Source organism: Pipistrellus kuhlii, unplaced genomic scaffold (genome assembly GCF_014108245.1).
Source record: "Pipistrellus kuhlii isolate mPipKuh1 unplaced genomic scaffold, mPipKuh1.p scaffold_m20_p_3, whole genome shotgun sequence".
NCBI lineage: Eukaryota > Metazoa > Chordata > Mammalia > Chiroptera > Vespertilionidae > Pipistrellus > Pipistrellus kuhlii.
This window is the reverse complement of record NW_023425529.1, coordinates 78,097,958-78,121,168: the sequence shown is the minus strand read 5'-3', so window position 1 is coordinate 78,121,168 and position 23,211 is coordinate 78,097,958. Positions and strand designations below refer to the sequence as shown.

At 39.1% G+C, this 23,211-nt stretch overlaps 1 pseudogene; it reads right to left on the bottom strand.

The window, feature by feature from the left end:
* Positions 1 to 237: 237 nt before the first annotated feature.
* LOC118729546 overlaps positions 238 to 23,211 on the bottom strand; it is a 38,288-nt pseudogene continuing 15,314 nt past the window's right edge.

The window sequence follows — 23,211 nt, the reverse complement described above, 5'->3', positions numbered from 1 at the left end:
AAGGGGAGAGAGGGACGTGGGAAGAGACTGAGCATAAACTGTGCACCTATGGATTAGGACAATGGCGGGTGGGGAAAGGGCAGAGGGTGGGATGGGAACCTGATGGAGGAAAGCAATGGAGGTGGGGGGTGGGGGGGAAGGAACATTTGTAATAATATGAACAATAAAAATTTATTAAAAAAACAAAACAAAACAACCTTCTGATCACAAAAGCATAGCCCCGGCACCCACTGTGGCTCAGTTCTGGGCACCAGGGAGCAGGGCAGGGCTATGGATCTCTTCTTCATCCGAAAGTAGGCTGGCTTTCCCTGTGAGCTGCGGGCCTGCGGGGCCTTCAGTGGACAGGAGGCCACCATGTGGTTGATGCTTTTGGCAGAAGTGGCACTTCTTGGGCTGGGGCGGGAGCTTGCATTCCTTGGCACGATGATCTAGCCCTCCACACTTGTAGCACCTGTCTCCCTTTAATCTGCTTCTGCATGTTCTTCCCCTTTGGCCGCCTCTCACTTCCAATACAGAATACCCCACCAGGGCCAGTGACTCCATAGATTCCAGGCCCTTGGCAGACTTCTTAAAGGTGAACTCCACTGCCTCACCCTCCTTCAGGCTCCGGAAGCCCTCCATGTGCAATTTACTCTGGTGCACAAAGACATCCACGGGTGGGTCGAGTGCGACCCTGGCAAAAGACCGTCATGGACAAGAAGCCAAACCCCCCACGCACGTTGAATCGCCACCTGCAAACAGCTGGTTTGACACGGAGCCCATGGCAGTCGGGCTAGGGCCCCAGGTCGGGCAGTTGCTGGCCTTGGAGAAGTCCAGAGGCAAAGGGGTGGCTCTGAGAAGAGGCTGCTGCATTTCCCCCAGCACAATCAGGTAACACTTTTTTTTTGAGGAAAGAATAGAGGAAATGAGATCCTTTCCCCCAGACTATAAGTTGATTTAATAGCAGTCTTTGATTTCCCAGCCCCGGGCAGTTTGATTACAATGCCATTTAGCAGGAGCCAACAACTTTAAAGATCTTTAGCACCTTATAATGAAACTAGAGGCCTGGTGCAAAATTTGTGCACTGGAGGGGGGGGGAGTGGTGGGGGTGGGGGGGCAGGGGGCCATCATCCTGGCCTGTTCTCTCACAGCCTAGTCCTTGGTAGGGTCCCTAGGCCTAGCCTAAGATCAGGGCCTATGGGGGCTTTCCTTCCCCAGGCTACAGACAGCTGACTCCACCCCCACCACTGCCAGCGCACCCCTCTTCCCCCCCCCCTCCCCCACTGGTGGCCTCAGGCGTGGGGTGCAATGGCTTATCTGGCCTGGCTGGGTCTCTCTCTGGGGCAATCACTGGCCAGCTGAACACCTGCCACAGAATCACCGGCAGTGGCCTGGGCCTCCCCCTTTCTTTGCTGGGTTGGGTGACAACCTTGTGAGGGGCCATCTGCCTACCTGATCGCTCCTAACCACTTGCCTGCCTACTTGATCACCCCTAACCACTGGTCTGCCTGCCTGATCACCCCTAACCAGTCTGCCTGCCTGCCTGATCACCCCCAACCACTTGCTTGGGGGCAGGGCCAACCTGGTGAGGGGCCTGGTCTCTGGTTGTTCTGCTTATGATGGCTGGCCTTTTATTACATAGGATTAATGGTTTCTGCAAACAAAGAGGTCTTCTCTGAATCAAAAAGCACTACCAGTGTCCTGTAGAATGAGAATGTGCCTGAAGGCTCCATATAGTTTGGACCCTCTTTGTTCTCATCTGTAAAATAAGTACAGTGTTACCTATGCCATAGTTTTGTGGGAAGGATTCAAATCACATACTTATGAGAAGTGCCTGGCAACTAATACATTTCTATCAGCCTCTTTTCCCAAAGTCATTTCCCTTTTCCTTTCCCAATTGAAGGCCGTAGGCATTAGCATTTTGAAGACAATACAATTACAAAACTAATGATGTATTGTACTTACCATATGCTGGATACTGTATAATGCTCTTCATATTTATTAACCCATGTACTCTTGTCAGTAACCTGTGAAGGAAGGTATTCTTATCATTTCAATTTTACAGACACTGAGGGACAAGAGAGGCAGTTGCAGTTGTATTTCCCTGTTGAAATAAAATAATGCTTTTTGTGGATCTCTCTCTCGTGGTATTTTTTCTCTTAGCAACATTCTTTCATTTATGTTGTTTTTTATACTTGACAAGGTACATTGAAAAATATAATTTATTGATTTCAGAGAGGAAGAGAGAGGGAGAGAGAGAGAAACATCAATGATAAGAGAGAATCATTGATGTGCTGCCTTCTGCATGTCCCACATGAGGGATCATGCTCACAACCCAGGCATGTGGTTCCTACACCTGCCAGGCTTGGCTGATGGTATTCTGACAGACGTACCCTCACCTCTGAAAATTTCATAGCAGATCCTGAAAGTAAAACCAGTCTGTACAAGTTTAAATCAAAATCCATGTAATCAAGAGCCTTTGGCAGGCATCCCTCTGTGCGGGAAGAGGGGAGGGGGCAGAATATTCAAGGAAGGGCAGCATATTTGAGCCCAGAAGGCTGGCGAAGGTATGACACCAAGGCTGCCGTCAATCTCTCATTCTTTCCTTTATTCATTGGACATTTGCCATCTCGTGTGCCACAGACTTTATGATTACAGATGTCTCTAATGGTCAAGAGCTCTCCAATGTAGCCTAGGACATGGGACATGGAGGAAAAATGGGTTAGAGAGGCCATCCAGTTTCCCCTCTATGATGTCACTTTTTAAAGGGGGGGAAAGAGGATTGACTGATATATATGGAGAGAGAGAGAGAGAGAGAGAGAGAGAGAGAGAGAGAGAGAGAGAGAGACCAGATTATTATGATCTCTGATAATCTGGCCACTCAGTGTATATCTTATATAATAAAATATGCAAATTGTCCCCTTGACCAAGAATTCAATCAGCAGGCAGGCCGGCCAACTGCCCATGTCCCCTCCCTCTGGCCAGGCACGAATTCATGTACTGGACCTCTAATACATATATATACACATACTGTATGACCAGATTATTATACAATACATTCAGAGATCATAATAATCTGGCCACTCAGTGTGTGTGTGTGTGTTTGTGTGTGTGTAATATATATATATATATATATATATATATATATATATATATATATATATATATATTACATTATTTCTAAACTATTCATTGAATTTTTAATTTTAGCAATTCTATTTTTAATTTTCCAAGAACATTTTTTTTTTTAAATAGCATTTGGTGCTGTTTTGTAATGTCTTCCTTAACCTTTTAGAAGACTTCTCTTGTTTTTATATTTTCTTTGTTTACTGAACTGCCACTATCTATTTCTTTCTTGCTATGTATCTATTTTTACAGGCTTGGTTACTTGTAGCAATTCATTCTTAATTAAGCATGAGCTACTGGAAAATAAAGGGGGAATGCTTCTGACATGGGCAGGGCTTGCTGTCTGCTGGTAATTGTTTTAGGATCATTGGCAGGGAGTTGGCTCCAATGCTGGAAAACTGCAAATGCCATTTTATGAGGTCTTTTCTCTGGAGCCATCCCATTTTTCCAGATACTTCCCGTCTGGGTGAAAAGGGGCCTGGTTAAATTGGGTTCAGGCATGTTTGGGTACTTAACATTCATTGATTGAATGAGTGTGGCAAATATAGGCTTTTCAATTAATCCCATCCTTTGCTATAATGTCAATAGAAATGGCAAAATCTCATCTATAGTGTACGTTATGTCAAGCACTAATCTAATTGCTTTATACTGTTGATTGCTTTGGTAACTTTTTCTCATTTAATCTTCCCAACAAACCTATGAGGCTACAAAAGAAGAAACTGAGGCACAGGGAAATGAAATAACTTGCCTGAAATTATGCAGCACTTACATTATAAAGCCAGGATTTGATCTTAGGCCCTTTGACTGCTTCCTTGGTTGGAAAATGACAGAGGCTGGCATGTGGGCAGTGTTATATCTGAGGGTGTTAGAAGACTGTAAGCTCCATACGATGGAGTAAAGATAGTCTCTTGAATAAATGGTGCTGGGAAATTTGGTCAGATACATGCAAAAAAAAAAAATGAAACTAGATTACCAATTTACAAACTCAAAATGGTTAAAGGACTTAAATGTAAGACAGGAAATCATAAAAATCTTAGAAGATTGCATAAGTAGCAAAATATCAGACACATAACATAGCAATATCTTTACTGATACAGCTCCTAGGGCAATGGAAACTAAGGAGAAAATAAACAAATGGGAATACATCAAAATGAAAAGCTTTTGTACAGCAAAATAAACCACCAACAAAACAACAAGAAAGCTCACTTTATGGGAGAACATCTTTGCCAATGTTATTTCAGATAAGGGTTTAATCTCCAAAATTTATAGAGAACTCATACAACTTAACAGAAGGAAGATAAACAATCCAATAAAAAAAAAAAAATGGGCAAAGGACTTAAATAGACACTTTTTGAAAGAGGACATAGAGAAGGCCAAGAGACATATGAAAACATGCTCAAAGTCATTAATCATCTGAGATGCAAATCAAAACAACAATGAGATACCGTCTCACATCTCTCAGAATGGCTATCATCAACAAATCAACAAACCACAGTGCTGGCAAGGATGTGGAGAAAAAGGAACCCACCTGCACTGCTGGTGGGAATGCAGACTGGTGCAGCCACTATGGAAGACAGTATGAAGTTTCCTCAAAAAGTTAAAAATGGGCCGAAACCGGTTGGCTCAGTGGATAGAGCATTGGTCTGAGGACTGGGAGGTCCCAGGTTCGATTCTGATCAAGGGCATGTACATTGGTTGCGGGCACATCCCTGGTAGGGGGCATGCAGGAGGCAGCTGGTCAATGTTTCTCTCTCATCGATGTTTCTAGCTCTCTATTCCTCTCCCTTCCTCTCTGTGAAAAATCAATAAAATATATATTCAAAAAAAGTTAAAAATGGAACTCCTATTTGACCCAGTAATCCCACTTCTAGGAATATATCCCAAGAAACTAGAAACACCAATCACAAAGGACATATGCATCCCTATGTTCATAGCAGTACGATTTACAATAGCTAAGATTTGGAAACAGCCCAAGTGCTTCAGCAGATGAGTGGATTAGAAAAAGTGGTACATCTACACAATGGAATACTATTTATAATAATAAAAGGGTAATATGCTAATTAGACCAGATAGCCAAACAACCTTCCAGATGTCCTTCTGGACAAAGCCAGGGCTGCAGCTATGAGATCAAGGCAGCCTCCGAGGCTGTGAGGGAGGGATCGAGGCGGCTGCAATGAATGCGAAGGCCTATTAGTACTCTTGCACGAATTTCTTGCATTGGGCCTCTAGTGCTGGTATAAAAAAGAAGGAACTTTTACCATTTGCAACAGTGTGGCTGGAACTGGAGAGCATTATGCTAAGTGAAATAAGCCAGTCAGAGAAAGATAAATACCATATGACCTTACTCATTTGTGGGATATAATGACCAACATAAATTGATGAACAAAAATAGATACAGAGACAAGAGGAAGGGGAGAGGGGGGTTAGAGATCAACCAAAGGACTTGTATGTATGCATATTAGCATAACCAATGGACACAGACTTTGGGGTGGTGGGGGCTGCCCTTGCGGGAGGTCAATGGAGAAAAAGGAGATATATGTAATACTTAAAAAACAATAATTTTTTTTAAAAGACTGTAAGCTCCATGGGGACAGGGATTTTGTCTATTTTACTCACCACTGTACACCCAAATCCTAGCTCATATCAGGACAAAATATTTTTATGGAATGAATGAACATATGGTATCTTTTATACAGAAATGGCACTTGTCTCTCATGGGAGAGGGCATTAAAGGAAGGTGTGGTATGTGCTCAGTACATAGGCCCTCTCCTTTTCTTTTGGTGGCTAAAAGTCATTTCTCTGTTTTGGTTGGAGGAAGAGAGTAGATCTGAAGTTGGAGGAGAGGTAGTCTAGGACACATTTTTTCAGAGAAACTTCTTCATCTCCTCCCATAATTGGTTACCTCATTCTTTACTCAAAGACTGCTACTATTATTTGGCACGTGAGCTTATTAATTTTTTCAATACTGTATGCTATGAAATAACATTAATATCATTATATATCATCTGAAATTTGTAGAAACCCTATGTGCCCACCATTCCCATTAAAAATAAAGTTTTGAGTTTTATATAGTTCTGATTGAATGAATTCTCCTATCATTCTTTTACTTACAAAATGGCTCAGCTTTTAAAATGATTATTTAAAGCATGAATTTCCTGAAATGGAATGGCCTGAAGGCAATGGCAATGCACACATTTTACATGCTTGAATGAAAAAAGTCTGGTCTTATATCAAGAATTTATTGCTGTTTTAACAATGTACTTATATCTTCTACTAAAATGTTTTTATGAAGATGGGCCCATGCATAATCAGGATCTGAAGCTTTATTGCCAATGTCAGTAATATTTATTGGAGTTTGTGGAGCAGAAATGATTACTTTTTATTTGGACTCTTGTTTGAAATTCCAGACTATTCAATGGCTTCTGGTTAAGAAAAACAATTTTTTTTTTGAGGGGGGGTAGATTTTCCTTGTTTTAGGACAGATGCCTTAGTTTGTTTGGTATTCCATAACAGAATACCATCAACTGGGTAGCTTATAACCACATACATTTATTTCTCACAATTCTGGAAGCTTAAAAGTCCCAGATCAAAGGGCTGACTTATTTGGTGTCTGGCAAGAGCCTCCTGGTTCAAAGCTGTCTCTTCTCTGTGTGCTCTCATGGCAAGAGGGACAAGAGAGTTCCCTGGGGTCCCTTCTTTTTCCTTTTTCTTTCTTTTCCCATCACCATTTATCCCCCATACCCTCTTCCACCTCCACTCTCCCCATGTGCTCCCCCTGCCCCACTCCTCATGCCCATGAGTTCTTTCCTTTATTTTCTTTTTAGTTCCCCTCCCCAACATTACCATCCCCACCACAGCTGTCAGCCTGCTTTCTATCTATGACTCTGTCTCTGTTTTGCTTGTTTGTTCATTAAATTCTATATATGAGTGAAATCAAGTGGTACTTGTCTTTCTCTGACTGGCTGACTCACTTAGCATAATGTTATACAGGTCCATTCATGCAGTTGTAAAGAGTAAAATATTCTTCCCCTTTATGGCTGAGTAGTATGCAATGGTGTATGTGTAGCATAACTGCTTCCAAATCTTGACTATTGTAAATAATGCTGCAATCAACACAGGGGTGCATATATTCTTTCAAATTAGTATTTCTTTCTTTTACATTTTTTAATTAAATTATTATCTGTGTACATATTTTAACATTGCCCCTCCCCCATACATACCCTCCCTCCCCAGAGTTTTATGTCCATTGGTTTTGCTTATATGCATGTATACAAGTCCTTCGGTTGATCTATTATCTCCCCCAGATCTCCCTCCCCTCCCCACTGTAATTTGACAGTCTGCTTATTGTTTTACTGTCTCTATATCTATCTTTTGGTTCATCAGTTTATAATGTTCTTTATTATCCATAAATGAGTGAGGTCATGTGGTGTTTCTCTTTCATTGACTGGCTTATTTCACGCAGCATGATGTTCTCCAATTCCATCCAGGTTGCTGCAAATGATGAGAATTCCTTCTTTTTTATGGCAGCATAGTATTCCACTGTGTAGATGTACAATACCATAGTTTTTTGATCCAATCATCTGCTGATGGGCACCTAGGCTGTTTCCAAATTCTAGCTATTGTAGATTCTGCTGCTATGAACATAGGGGAGCATATAAATTAGTGTTTCTGTTTAGTTGAATAAATATAAATTCCCAGAATTGGAATCGCTGGGTCATAAGGCAATTCTATTTTTAATTTTTTCAGGTAACTCCATACTGCTTTATAGGTGGCTGCAACAATCTTCCTTCCACCAATAGTGCACAGGAGTTCCCTTTTCTCCACATCCTGATCATCACTTGTGGTTTGTTGATTTGTTGATGATAGTCACTCTGGCAGGTATGAGATCGTATCTCATTGTTGTTTATATTTGCATCTCTCAGATGATTAGAGACTTTGAGCATGTTTTCATATGTCTCTTGGCCTTCAGTATGTCCACTTTCTAAAAGTATCTATTGAAGTCCTTTGCCTATTTTTTTGATTGGATTGTTTATCTTCTTTTTGTTAAGACGTATGAGTTCCTTATAAATTTTGGAGATTAGGCCCTTATGGGATATAACATTGGCAAATATGTTCTCCCATTTTTGTTGTTGTTTTGTTGATGGTTTCTTTTTCTGTGTAGCACTTTTTATTTTGCTGTAGTCCCATTTGTTTATTTTCTCCTTAGTTTTCATTGCTCTATGGGTTGTATCAGTAAAGATATTACTACTACATATGTCTGATATTTTGCTGCCTATGGAATCTTCTAAGATTTTTATGGTTTCCCATCTTATATTTAAGTTTTTTTTTTTTTAATCCATCTTAAGTTTATTTTTGTGTATGGTGTAAGTTGGTAATCTAGTTTCATTTTTTTCCATGTATCTGTCCAGTTTTCCAACACCATTTATTGAAGAGACTATCTTGACTCCATTGCATACTCTTGCCTCCTTTGTCAAATATTAATTGAACATAATGGCTTGGGTCGATTTCTGGGTTCTCTGTTTGGTTCCATTGGTCTATATATCTTTTCTTGTGCTATTACCAGGCAATTTTGAGAACAGTGACTTTTTAATATAGCTTGATAACTGGTATTGTGATTCCTCCCAACTTTGTTGTTCTTTCTCAGGATTGTTGTGGCTATTCAGGCTCTTTTTTTTTTGTTCCATATGAATTTTTGGGGAGTTTGTTCTAGATCTGTGAAATATGTTGTTGGTATTTTAATGGTGATTGCATTAAGTCTTTAGATTACTTTGGGTAGTATGGACATTGATTTGGGTAGTATGATGTTGATTCAACCAATCCATGAACTGTTGGAAACTAATTCCAGCAGGGCATAATAAAATGAAAGAAGTCCTCAAAAGGTTGTGGGCTTCTATATTCAGCAGGACTGAATCATATTGTGGCATGCTGGAATGGCTGAAAGCATTTCCCCAAATCTGAAAAAGATGCATATATTGTCAGACAGCTGAGGGCATTTCAATCTACATGTTATTACCCGCTGCTGGCCAAACAGCTTAGCAGCCTAGGGCAGTTCCCTTAACCTGACATTGCCTGCTGTATACCAAACCTTAACCTTTGATATGTATATCTGCTTTGCCTTAGGACAATTTTTGTTAATAAAAAGCTAGGAATCCAGAGATTTGGGGAACTTGGTTACTGAAGCTAGGTCTCCTCTGGCTTCCCAAAATGCCTTCCAAATTTATATTACATGTCTAGTCTCTTTATTAATTTACACACAGCCTGTTCTCCAGATTCCTAAACCCTTGTAGATGCTGAGAAACACCCTGGCAATGAATACTTCCATTTGTTTATGTCTTCTTCTATCTCTTTTTTTAATGTCTTATAGTTTTCCGAATCTAGGTCTTTTAACCCTTTAGTTGAGTTTATTCCTAGGTATCTTATTTTTATTTTATTTTTTTTTGTGCAGTGATAAATGGGATTTTTTTGTTTTGTCTGTCTTTCTGTGAATTGATTATTGGTGTATAAAAAGTCTTAGATTTCTGGGTGTTAATTTTGTATCCTGCTACATCACCAAATTCATTTATTAAATCTAATAGTTTTTTGATGGATTCTTTTAGGTTTTCTATGTACAATCCATGTCATCTGTGAATAATGACAGTTTTACTTCTTCTTTTCCAATTTGGGTGCCTTTTATTTCTTCTTCTTGTCTGATTGTTATGGCCAGCACTTCCAGTACTATATAGAAAGTGAGAATAGGAATCACTGTCTTGTTCCTGTTCTTAGGGGAAATGGCTTTAGTTTTTGCCCATTGAATATGATGTTGGCTGTAGGTTTGTCATATAAGGCTTTTATTATATTGAGATATGATCCCTCTATTCCCACTTTGCTGAGAGTTTTTAATCAAGAAAGGGTGTTGGGTTTTTCAAATGCTTTTTCTGCATCAATTGATATGATTATGTGGTTTTTGTCTCTCAATTTGTTCATGTGATATATCATGTTTATTGATTTGTGGATATTGTACCATCCTTGCATCCCTGGAATAAATCCCACTTGGTCATTGGTGTATGATCTTTTTAATGTAATGATCAATCTGATTTGCTAGGACTTTGTTGAGGATTTTAGCATCTATGTTCATCAAAGATATTGTCCTGTAATTCTCTTTCTTTGTAGTGTCTTTATCTGGTTTTGGGATTAGGGTAATGCTGGCTCCATAGAAAGAGTTTGGAAGTGTTCCTCTTGAATTTTTTGGAATAGTTTGAGGAGAAAAGATTTAGTACTTGTTTGAATATTCGGCAAAACCCTCTTGTGAAGTCTTCTAGCCCAAGGCTTTTGTTTGCTGGAAGTTTTTTTGATGAAAGCTTCAATTTCCTCCATAGTTGTAGGCCTATTCAGATTTTTTGATTCTTCCTGATTGAGTTTTGGAAGGTCATATTTTCCTGGAAATATGTCTATTTCTTCTAGGTTGTCCAGTTTGTTGGAATAGAGTTGCTTATAGTATTTTTTTTTTTTTTTTAACAATCTTTTGTATTTCTGTGGGATCTGTTGTTATTTTGCCTCTTTAATTTCTGATTTTGTTTACTTAGGTCTTTTATTTTCTCTTTTATATATTTTATTGATTTTTTACAGAGAGGAAGGGAGAGGGATAGAGAGCTAGAAACATCGATGAGAGAGAGACATTGATCAGTTGCCTCCTGCACACCCCCCTACCAGGGATGTGCCTGCAACCAATGTACATGCCCTTGATCGGAATTGGACCTGGGACCTTTCAGTCCACAGATCCATGCTCTATCCACTGAGCCAAATCAGTTTCAGCTTAGGTCTTTTCTTGTCCCTTCTTTATGATCCTGGATAGAAGTTCATCAATCTTGTTTATCCTTTCCAAGAACCAACTCTTGGTTTTATTGATTTTTTGTTTTTTTGTTTTTGGTTTTTATGTCATATATTTCCACTCTGATCTTTATTATTTCCTTTCTTCCTCTCACTCTGGGTTTTTCTTGTTGCCCTCTTTCTAATTCTTTAAGTTGTAGAGTTAGAGAATTTATTACTAGTTTTCTTGTTTTTTTAAGATAGGCTTGTAATACTATGAACTTCCCTGTCAGGAATGCTTTCACTGTGTCACATAGATTTTGAATTGTTGTGTCTTCATTGTCATTTGTTTCTAGGACTATATATTGTGTGTATATATATATATATATATATATATATATATATATATTAGAGAGGAAGGGAGAGGGAGAGAGAGAGATAGAAACATTAATGATAAGAGAGAATCATTGATTGGTTGCCTCCTGCATGCCCCCTTCTGGGAATATATCCTGCAACCTGGGCATGTGCCCTTGACCAGAATCAAATTTGGGACCCTTGAGTCTGCAGGCTGACGCTCTATCCACTAGCCAAACCAGTCAGGGCTGTGCTTATTTTTATTGTAGTTTATTTCTAATATCATGCCATTGTAATCTGCAAAGATGTTTGATATGACTTCAATCATCTTGAATTTGAAGAGACTTTGCCTGTGTTCCAGTATGTGGTCTATTTTTGAAAATGTCCCATGTGCACTTGAGAAGAATTTATATTCAGTAGCTTTGGGGTGGAATGTTCTGAAGATGTCAATTAAGTCCATCTGACCTAGTGACTTGTTTAGGATTGCTATTTATCCAGTGATGTCAATGGGGTATTAAAGTCCCCTAGTATGGTAGTATTGCTGTGAATCATATCTTTCAGAATTTTTTTTTTTAAATGTATTTGAATGCTCCTGCATTGGGTATATGTATGTTTACCAGAATTATATCCTATTGTTGTATCAACCCCTTTAGTATTATGAAGTGGCCTTTCTTTTCTCTTGTTATAGTCTTCACTTTGAGGTCTATTTTGTAAGATATAAGTATTGCTACCCTAGGTTTTTTTTTTTTTTTTTTTTTTTCCATTTCTATTTGCCTTAAAAATATTTTTCTATCTCTTCACTTTCAGTCTGAGTTTCTTTTTCTGAGGTGGGTCTCTTATAGATAGCATATATATGGGTCATGTTTTCTGTATTTTCATTTTGTTGGAGATTTCCTTTGCTGTGCAAAAACTTTTTAGTTTGATATAGATGCATTTGTTTATTTTTTTCTTTTGTTTCCATTGCCTGAGGAGATATATCAGAAATGTATGAGATTTTACTGCCCATATTTTCTTCTAGAATTTTTATGGTTTCAAGTCTAACGTTTAAATTTATAATCCATTTTGAGTTTATCCTTGTGTGCAGTATAAGAAGGCGGTTTAGTTTCTTTTTTTATGTATCTTTCCAATTTTTCCCACACTATTTATTGAATAGACTATCTTTAGTCCATTGTATGTTTTTGCCTTCTTTGTCCAATATTAATTGACTATAAAGACATGGGTTTATTTCTGTTCTCTCTATTCTGTGCTATTGCTCTCTATGCTCATTTTTATGCTAGTTTCATGCTCTTTTGATTACTATGCCTTGTGTTGTTTTATATTAGGTAGCATGATTCTTCCAACTTTGTTCTTTCTCAAGATCACTGTTGCTAGTCAGGGTCTTTTGTGGTTCCATATAAATTTTTAAAATATTTGTTTTAGTTTTGTGAAATACACCATTGGTATATTGATATGACTTGCACTTAATCTATAGATTGCTTTGGGTAATATGAACATTTTAATGATGTTCTTCCTGTCCATGAGCATGGTATGCATTTCTACCTATGTGGGTGCTCCTGTGTTGGGTGCATAAATATTTAAAAGGGTTATGTCTTCTTGTTGGATTGCTCCCTTTATCATTATATAGTGTCCTTCTTTGTCTTTTACTATAGCTTTAGTTTTAAAGTCAATTTTATTAGATATAAGTGTTGCTACCCCATCTTTTTTTCCTTTTCATTTGCATGAAATATCTTTTTCCATCCCTTTACTTTTAGTCTGTATGTATCTTTTGTTTTGAGTTGGGTCTCTTGAAGACAGCATATACATGGGTCTTTCTTTCTTATCCATTCAGTTATCTTATGTTTTTTTGTTAGAGCATTTATTTACACTTAAAGTGATTTTATAGGTACTCATTTATTGCCATTTTATTTTAAAAATATATTTCATTGCCTCCTCCTCCTCCACCTCCTCCGCTTCTTCCTCCTCCTCCTCTTCCTCCTCCTCCTAGTTATCCTCCTCCTCCTTGCAGGTCCTTTAACATTTCTTATAATACTGGTTTTGGTGGTAGCAAACACCTTTAGCTTTCTCTTGTCTGGAAAGTTCTTTATTTCTTCTTCAATTTTAAGTGATAGCCTTGCTGGGTAACATAGTCTAGGTGGTAGGTCCTTGCTTTTCATCACTTCGAATAATTCATGCCGATCCCTTATGGTTTGAAATGTTTCTGCTGAGAAATCAGCTGATAGTCTTATGGGTGCTTCGTTGTAGGTAACTGACTGCCTTCCTATTACAGTTTTTAAGACTCTCTCTTTGCCTAACTTTCTCCATTTTAATTATAATGTGTTTTGGTATGGACCTCTTTGGGTCCATCTTCTTTGGGACTCTCTGCACTTCCTGAAATTTTTTCTTCACCATGTTAGTGAAATTTTCAGTCATTATTTCTTCAACTATGTTTCAATATCCTAATTTTTAAAAATTCTTTTTATTTTTTTATTTTTGCTGCTCTGATTGGATGTTTGTTATTGTTAAATTTTTTTTTTTTTTTTTTTTTTTTTTACCCTACCAAATTGTTGATTTGATCCTCTGATTCATTGAGCCTGCTGTCTATTTCTTCTAGTGTATTCTTTACTTCAGATATGGCATTCTTCATTTATGACTGGTCATTGTTTATAGTTTGTATGTCCTTTTTCATGCTGTTGAGCATCTTTGTAATCATTACTCTGAACTTAATATCTGAGAAACTGCTTACTTCCATTTCATTTAGCTCTTCTTCTGGAGAATTCTCTTGTTCCTTCATTTGGGGCTTGTTTCTTTGTCTTTCCACTTTGACTACCTCTTTGTGTCTATTTCTATGTGTTAGGTAGATCTGCTATAACTCCCAGTCTTGGTAGGATGGCTTTATGTATTAGGTGAGCTGTGGGACCCAGTGGTGCAGTTTCTCTGATCAACTGTGCTGGGTGCTCTAAGAATGTTCTTTATGCATGTTATATGGGCCCTCCTGCTATTATTGAGTCTTGATTGCTATTGGGCCATTTGTGTGTGTGATCAACCCTCAGTCTGGCTGACAATGAGGCTCAACCCCCAGCACTTGTGCAGGTGTTGATCGCATGAAGTGGAATTCACCTTGTCAGGGTTTGGTGACTGCTGAGACTTCCCTGCAGATATGCTGCTTCTGAAGCTTGTTTTTTTCTGGAGCTGATCACTGGGTGTATTTGTCCTGGGCTCCTTCAGAGGGACTCAGGTGCAGGCACTGTCTGTGACTGGCTCTGGGCAACCTGTTTAGAGCTGTCAGTAATCTACATCTTATGGCTGCCTCTGCTGGGCTTGGATGCATGTAGTAAGGACCTAGATGCATACCAAGGTTTGATTTATGAGTACCCACCCAAGGGCAGATCAGCAAAAGTCTGGAGGCACCCAGAGATCCCCCTCTGCCTGCAGGCTCTTTGATAGGTTCAGTCACTTAAATAGCCTCAGACTATACTTCTCAGCAGGGTTTAAGCTTCACAGGGTGGAGCAAGAGGGATTCCACTGGGAAGGGCTATTGTTTTCCCTCAGGCTGATGCTGCATGGAGGGGAATGCTCAGCCTGAGAAAGATGGTTTCTGCAATATGGGGGATTGGCTCAGCACAGGGATCCTGGCAGTTGACCTCTCAACTCTTTCACCAGAGCCAACAACCCCAGACTCACCTCATGCAGCTCTGGTTCACTCTGCTGTCCTTCCACCAGAGCTCAGGGTGAATAACTGTGAACAAAATTGTGTGTGTTGGCCCTTTAATAGGATGCCTGTGTTTCCAGCCATTTCTCCCTGGTGAACAGAAAACCTGCTGCTTTTCATAGCCAGATGTTATGTGGATACATTATTTGGTTCTGGTGCTCTGGTCTGGGGAGCCTGGCATGGGTTTAGACCTCAGACTTCTCAGGGAAACCCCGACAGCTGAGATATCCCTCTGGAACTTCAGCTGCTTTCTGTGGGAGTTCTGCAAGCCCCCTTGCACCTCCACACTTCCTACAGGTCTCGATGTGGCCTCCTCTTTAAGTTCTCAGTTATGATTTCAGCTAGTCTGCAGTTGTTTTTTCAGGATGATTTTTCTATACTTTCGTTGTAATTCCAGTTAGGTCCTGGGAGGAGGTGACTATAGCTTCCATCCAATCTGCTGCCTTCTTGGATCTCTGAAGAAGTATTTCTTAAGTTCCCCCCTTTTAGAAAATGATATTTTATTTTTCTATTACATTTGACATACAATAGTATATTAGTTTCAGATGTACACTCCAGTGATTAGATATTATATAACATTATATAAGTGATCATCCTGATAAATTTTGTACTCATCTGATACCACACATACTTACTAGAATATTATTGACTATATTCCCTATGCTGTCCCTTTTATATGGGCAAAAATCCTACTCATGAAATTGAGATATAAACATTCAGCCCATAACTAAGGCTGTTATAATAATTAAAAATTTAAAAAGAAAATATATATATATTTATTGATTTCAGAGAGGAAGGGAAAGGGATAAAGATATAGAAACATCAATGATGAGAGAAAAATCATTGATTGGCTTCCTTCTGCACTCCCCAAACTGGAATGGAGCCCGCAATCCAGCCATGTACCCTTACCGGGAATCGAAATGTGACCTCCTGGTTCATAGGTCGAGACTCAACCACTGAGCCATGCTGGCTGGGCCCTATAATAATTTTTTTGTTTAATTAAATAAAGCAATTGACAGGAAGAAAGTATAATGTGAAGGGGAAATGAATGATTTCTTAAAAGAAATTAGCAGCTCTCAGAAATTGGTTGGTTATAAATCACAAAAACCCAATCTGTCTCTGTTAAATAAAATAGGAATATTTATGGAAGATTATGGAAGCCTAGCACAGAAAGTACAAAGAATAATTCAAACCAGGAACTGTTCAGATCTGGTGATCTCCCTCCTTGCCCCCTGCCTCTTTCCCACCCTCTCTCTCTCCTCCCTTCCTTCCTTACTTCCTTGGATCTTCCATGTGCCAGTCACTGTGGAATCAGTAGATAAATAATCAAATGAGAGCTCTGAGGCACAGAGAATGTATGTCAAAGAGCATATATTAAATAGACAATAAGCTAGCCAGAGTCAAACAAAAATAAGATTCTTATAAATAGATTGACCATAAAATTTGTTGCCCACATTTGAAAATGAAGGAGGTGTTATTAACAGTCACACTTGACAATAAGCGTAAAGGTGACTAGGACATTCCAGACGTGTCATGGGCAAAGAACTATGGAGAGAATTAGAAAAAGGTGATGTGGTAATGACTGGGTGGCTACTTGAGACTGGGGATAATATGTGTTCTCATGTAAACTGAGATCTGAATGACAAGAAGGAGCCAAGTAAAGGTGACAGGGATGAGTCTGCTTGGCAGAGAGAAACCTGTGTCAGGGCTCTCAGGAAGTAAAGAGCATAGAACGTTTGCAGAACAGAGAGAAGGCCAGTGTGGCTGGTGTGCAGTGGACAGGAGAGACTGGATGCGAATGGGACCAGACACATAGGCAGGAGCCTTCCTGTCATTAATAAGGAGTTTGGCTTTGATCAGAAGGTTTTCAGCAAGAAAGTGATGTGAGTTACTTTACCTTTGAAAAAGAGACCCTATAATATTACATTGTTATAATTAAAAAAAACATATATTTTTATTGATTTTAGAGAGGAAATAGAAAAAAAACCATATATTTTTATTGATTTCAGAGGGAGAGATAGAAACATCAATGATGAGAGAGAATCATTCATTGGCTGCCTCCTGCATACCCCCCAACTAGGGATCAAGCCCATAACCTGGGCATGTGCTCTTGACCAGAATCGAACCTGGAACCCTTCAGTTGGTAGGCCGACTAGGGCTGGAAAAATTTTATAATAAAATGTAAAAAGAAAAAAAGAAAAAAGAGGCTCACTCTGGCTGTAGCTGTGCAAAGGTTGTGCTGCATGAGACTGACGGCACAAATGAGGCTCCTCAGAGATTGCTTTGGAAAGAGCAGGATATACCAGTTAAGTCAAGAAGAGTCCCCCTGGGGTATGGTGATGGATGGGTGGTTGTAGTGCACACAGAGAGAAGTGAGTGTGTTTGGGGTACATTTTGTTGCTGGTGGCAATAGGATATATTGGTGGATGAGTGGGGTGAATAAATGAGGAGATCCAATGGTAACTCTTCAATTTTTAGCTTAGCATCAGTTGGGTTGAGATGTTATTGACCAAGGAAGAGAAGATATTAGGAGGAGCACGTTGATGTGGGGAGGGAGGAAAGTTCTCTTTTGATCAGGTTAAGCTTCATGTGCCTATTACACATTCATGTGGAAATGTCCAGTAGGCGAGTCTGGAGCTGTGCAGAGAGAAAAGGTATTGTATAAGACACCTCTTGTGAGCTATGTCCAGTGCTCTCAGACTCACCTGACCCAGGAGCCTCGCATATTTGTTCTGCTTCTGTTGCTGGCTATGTGTGGACACCTACTCACTTAATTAGTGAGGCAAATTTTGATTCAATTCCCACTGTGCTGCTTGGGTCCTCAGGGAAGTTATATCGCAACGCCTCAACTTCCCATCTACAATATATCATGGGACTAATAATGTTTATCTCATGAGGTTTTAAAAGAAATAGATCAATAAAACACAAGGCTTGATCACAAGGCCTGAGTATAATAGCTATTCATTAAAGAGCCTTGGTAATGAAAAATAGTAGCTGGGAACCATTGCTCACATAATAGAGGCTGTGTAGCTGAATGGGAAAGAGTGGCCTCTTGCATTCCTGAAATTGCACCAAGTTAGTAATTATCTACTTTGCAAGGGCAGAGGCTGACCCTGCTCAAGTCTCAGTTCTGATATTCAACAAAGGTTGTTAGATTTGACATAACAAGGGTCCCTTTCAAACATCCATAAGTTATTAATAGTCTTGGACATAAATCTTGAGCAACCCATCTTTCATTTTGCTTTGGACATCTCACCCAAGGCAGTATATATTAAATCTCATTTTGCAAAATTACTTTTTCCCCCCTTTTTTGGATCCAAACACACAGGCCTTGGTAAAATTCTTGTCTTGGAGTTTGCTCAAAGTTCATGGGAACAGCATCACAGAGTATTATTCTTGCCAAATTTCTGAGCAGAATTGAATCACAAGGAAACAATCAGATTAACTCAGAATATGACACATTCTACAAGACAACTGCCCTGGACTCTTCAAATGAACTTGGAAAATAAAGTAAAGCACAAAGGGCAGGGCTGGAAGTAGATAGAATTAGATTAAAACAGATTAAATATACATAATAATCAAATATAATGCACGAACGTTGGGTGAATATGAATAGCTCTCCCCATCAAAACAAACAAACCACACAACTATAAAGCACGTTACAGGACAACCAGCAAATTTTGATTATAGGCTATATATTAGATTGTATTTTATTAAATTAATGCTAAATTTCTTTGGTATGACAATGGTATTGTGGCTGTATAGGAGAACATTCTTGTTTATTTTATTTTATTTTGTTATTCTTGCTTTTGAGAGAGAAAGAAACACATTGATTGGTTACCTCCCATATGCACCCCTACGATGGCCAGGAATCAAATCTGCAACCTAGGTAGGTGCTCTTGACCGGGAGTCGAACCTGAGACCTTATGGTGCATGGGCTGACACTCATGCCTGTCAGGGTTCCTTGTTTACTTTATTTTTTTAAGGAGATACAGCTTAAATATTTAGGCATAAAGTATGATTCCTAAAGTTACTTTCCAATAGTTCAAAAAAAAAAAAAAGTCTATAATTGTACATCTGTAAGTATATGTAGATATATAAAGAGAAAGAAATATTTTTTGGAAATTGGAAATGTTAACAATTGGTTAATCTATGCAAAAGGTTTATAGGTGCTCATTGAACTGTTCTTTCAACTTTTCTGTCAGTTTGAAAAATTTCAGAAGAAAAGTAGGGGGAAAAGTTTCTGGAAGAAAACTAGCAGAGCAGTCGGCACGTTTCTTTTAGCAGCCTTCAGGAGGTGCCTTTGAGGCAACCTCGGAATGACATGTGGGCAGATATAAAAAATATTGAGTTATTTAAGCCTGTGGCCAATCCTCACATGAGAAATCCTCAATTCGTTATAACCTTGTACCTGAAATTTTGGATTAGTTGATAGGTGTGGAGAGAAAGCTTGTTAAAAAAAGAAACACTAAAAGAGACAAGCATTTGAAAAAACAACCATTAAAACCCCCCACAAAAAACCTTAAGGAAGTTAAGATCCCTTTTGGTTTTCACCAAGTATTTGGACTGCTAAGCATCTGTGTAATATTGTAGTAGGGATCTTGTCCGCCTAGGAGGTGATGAAGAATTAGAATTCCAGAGTAAAAAGAATCCTGAAATTTTTTTTACCTGGAATTTCTGTGGAGACATTAACATAACCATGTTATATTAATTATATATCTTAGGGAGAAAGCATTTCTTTTCAAGAATGGATTTATTAAGGGCAGACAAGTCCTGGGTCACTGTACCTGGAGCTTATTTTCTATGTTCCCAAGCAGTTTGAAATCTTAATTACTTTACTCCTTTCTATCCATCGGTGTCAAATTTAAAACCAACCACACAAAATGTTGGGGGCAAAAAGTAATCCAGTAAACAAACTTATTAATAGAAATGAAACTCCACAGGGAACACAGACACACACAAGTCAGTGGGATATTAAATTCCTCTGATAAGTTAACATGGATTAAGCACAACTTTTTATAGTGCAAGCCCTTAGTATCAAATTTTGAAGCACAGCAACATCTAATAATATAATTATTTATTTTAACCATTTATAACAAAGGAAAACATTGATTCATTCATAAATAATTATTGTACACTCACTCTGTTCTCAATTTGGGAATAAAGCTGAGGGTATACTTGCCTGGCGTGCACTCCACGAACTAGGTAGACATCATTATGTAATAAGTTACAACAGCAGGAAATGCATTAGGACTAGTTTGTAGAGTAGACATATGGAATAGCTTTGATTTTGTGAACATTAATAATTATCAAAAGCAGAAGAAAATTATCACCAAATACAGAACTATTTTTTTAAAATATATTAAAGGTTTTCTGAATTTCTTCATGGTAAAAAGACTTTGTGGAGGCTTTAAATTAATTTTCTAAGATTACTTTTTAAATACTGAAGGTTGAAACCTTTGTTTCCTTGCTTAAGTCTTTTGCTCCAATACGCCTGAAAGGTGATTAACATGTGCTATTGGGTGGAAAGTATGCCCAGGACATTGCTCACAGTCCTCCATCCTCTTGGCATGGCAGTGTAGCTCAGTACTTGATAGTAATGAGACTAGTGTTAGATTTTAGAATTCAAGTCCGGACTCTGCCACTTGGTAGCTTGGTGGTCTTGAGCAAGTAAATTTTTCTAAATGTAGTTTCCTTAGCTGTAAATGGAGATTATGATAGTACATCCCTCCTTGATGTACTATTTTATTTATTTTCTTTCTTTTTCATTATTCTAAACTAGAGGCCCAGTGAACAAATTCGTGTTTGGGTGGGGTCTGGCCAGCCTGCCTTGATGGGAGTCCATTGGGCAGGACTGGCGGGGGGGAGTGTGAGGGGCCATGGACAGTTGTTAGAGGTATTGGGGGCTGATTTGGGGCTGGGCCACCTGGGGGAGATGGGGTAATCGGGGCCCAGATCAGGCTGGTTGGCTGTCGCAGTGTGCATCATAGCCATTGGTCATTGTAGTCATTCTGGTTGTTCCGCCATTCAGGTTGCTGGGCTTTTATATATATGAGATCATGTAGGTAAAGCACTTGACACAAACTAGGTCCTTAATAAATTTTAAATATTTTATGGTTACTTTAATTATTATAACTATTAGGTTGTGTGGTTGATCATAACTTCTCCTACTCAAAGCATGGTCACTGGCTCTGTCGCCTTATTCCCCAAGTTGAATGTAAGTAGAGCCCTGATTTTACACCAAATGCACTCATCATCTAGTCTTGTATGTATAGTAATCAAGGTGGGATTTTATTCTCAAAGAGGCCAAAAAACATAAGATTTTAGCTCCAGCATAAAAACTCAAATTTGGTGCAGGAAAGGAGGTTTAAGGGTATTAGATATTAATATTATACATAGAAGTACAGGCTATATAGAAGGCAAAGATGCAAAATTGAGAGCCAGTCTTTTCCCTAAATAAACATCTGGGTTGACTGCATGGAGATTAGTACACTCATGAGACCAGCTAGTGCCAGCTACTTCTGAGTCCACTGGGAATTTTTTTAGTGACTGGAAAATCCACATCCTTTTGCTTTTATTTATTTACTTAGAGGCCTAGTGCATGTATTCGTGCACTGGTGGGGTCCCTTGGCCTGGCCTGCGCAGATTGGGCCAAAACCAGCTCTCTGACATCTCCTGAGGGCTCCTGAATTGCGAGAGGTGCAGACCAGATCAAGGGACTCCACCGATGCATGATCTGGGCTGGGAAGGGACCGAGGTAGGGCTTTAGGGCATGTCCAGCTCTGTCCTGCTAAATCCCGATCGGTTGGACCCCAGCAGCAAGCTAACCTACTATTTGGGGCATCTGCCTTCTGGTGGTCAGTGCACATCATAGCAATTGGTCGAAAAGTCAAACGGTCGGGTACTTAGCATATTAGGCTTTTATTATATAGGATTTTATGTTGGAAAGTGTGACGAGATGACTAGTTGCCCAATATTAATTCCTACCTGCTTTTTTTTTTTTTTTTTTTTTTTAATCAGAGAACCCTGGTTTTCAGTTGGATCTATAGTTCCTCAGAATATAGACTGCATTTCCCAGGCTCCTTGGCAGCTAGGGATGGTCATGTGACTAAGTTCTAGCCATAGAGCTGAGAAGAGGAAAGAGGTGTTTTGGAAAGGAAAGATAGGCTCTCCTTACTTTCCCAATTCTCTAAGCCAAGGTGCAGGTGTTGTGGTGAGCTACCTGGACCATGCAGATGAAAGTAACACCCTAAAAATGGTAGAAGGAATTTGGGTTTGTGACACTATGGAGCAGCCATATTATATGAGAAATAAATAAACATCTATTTTGTTTAAGCAATGGTTACTCAGTTTCCATTACTGCAATTGCGTCCATATCATAAATAATACCGGCAGGAATGAGTATGTGGGCATGCTTTTCTCCCCAAAGTCCTCTCCCAATTCTTTTCTTCCTGGCTTGAATCTTGGAAAAATACTGGTGTGTGTGTGTGTGTGTGTGTGTGTGTGTGTGTGTGTGTGTTTATGTTCTAATTTACTCTGAATTTATTTACATGCCCTGGCCAGTGTGGCTCAGTTGGTTAGAGCATCATCCTGTACATGGAAAGAATGTATTTACTCTACACACACAGTATTTACCGTATTTTTTGGACCATAAGACGCACTTCCCCCCCCCCCCCCCCCAGAAGTGGGGGGAAAAAGTCCCTGCGTCTTATGGTCCAAATATAGCCTATACATATACTTTAAAAAAAAAGTTTTTTTACTTGCCCGGCTCTGTGTGGTCTCTGTGTGCTTGCCCGGCTCTAAAATGGTTCTAAATGCTGCTGTTTACTTTTACAGGGTTGATTACATGTGTTTATGACTGTGATGTTGGGTTTTAATGCACATAAAATATTTTAGGACACTATTTGTTTCAGAATCTTTTTTTCTTCATTTCCCTTCTCTAAAAACTGGTGCGTCTTATGGTCCGGAGCATCTTATGGTCGGAAAAATATGGTATGTTGAGAGCCACAGGCATCTTACCAGGCATATAGATATATTCACATATCTATATCTAAATATGACTGTACAGTTAAAAAATATATGGCCTAGAACCAGACAATCTATATATAGTATGAGAAATATTATGCAGCCAAATGAATAAGATGATGGGCACTTGAAAGTCTCTGAAAGCCTGGCCCACCATTTTCCCTTGGAACCCAAAGAGTTGTACACGAGAGTAGAAAGATTGTCTCCTGAAGGTCAAGGGATCGGGGTTTTCTCCATTGTTTATAGAACACTCT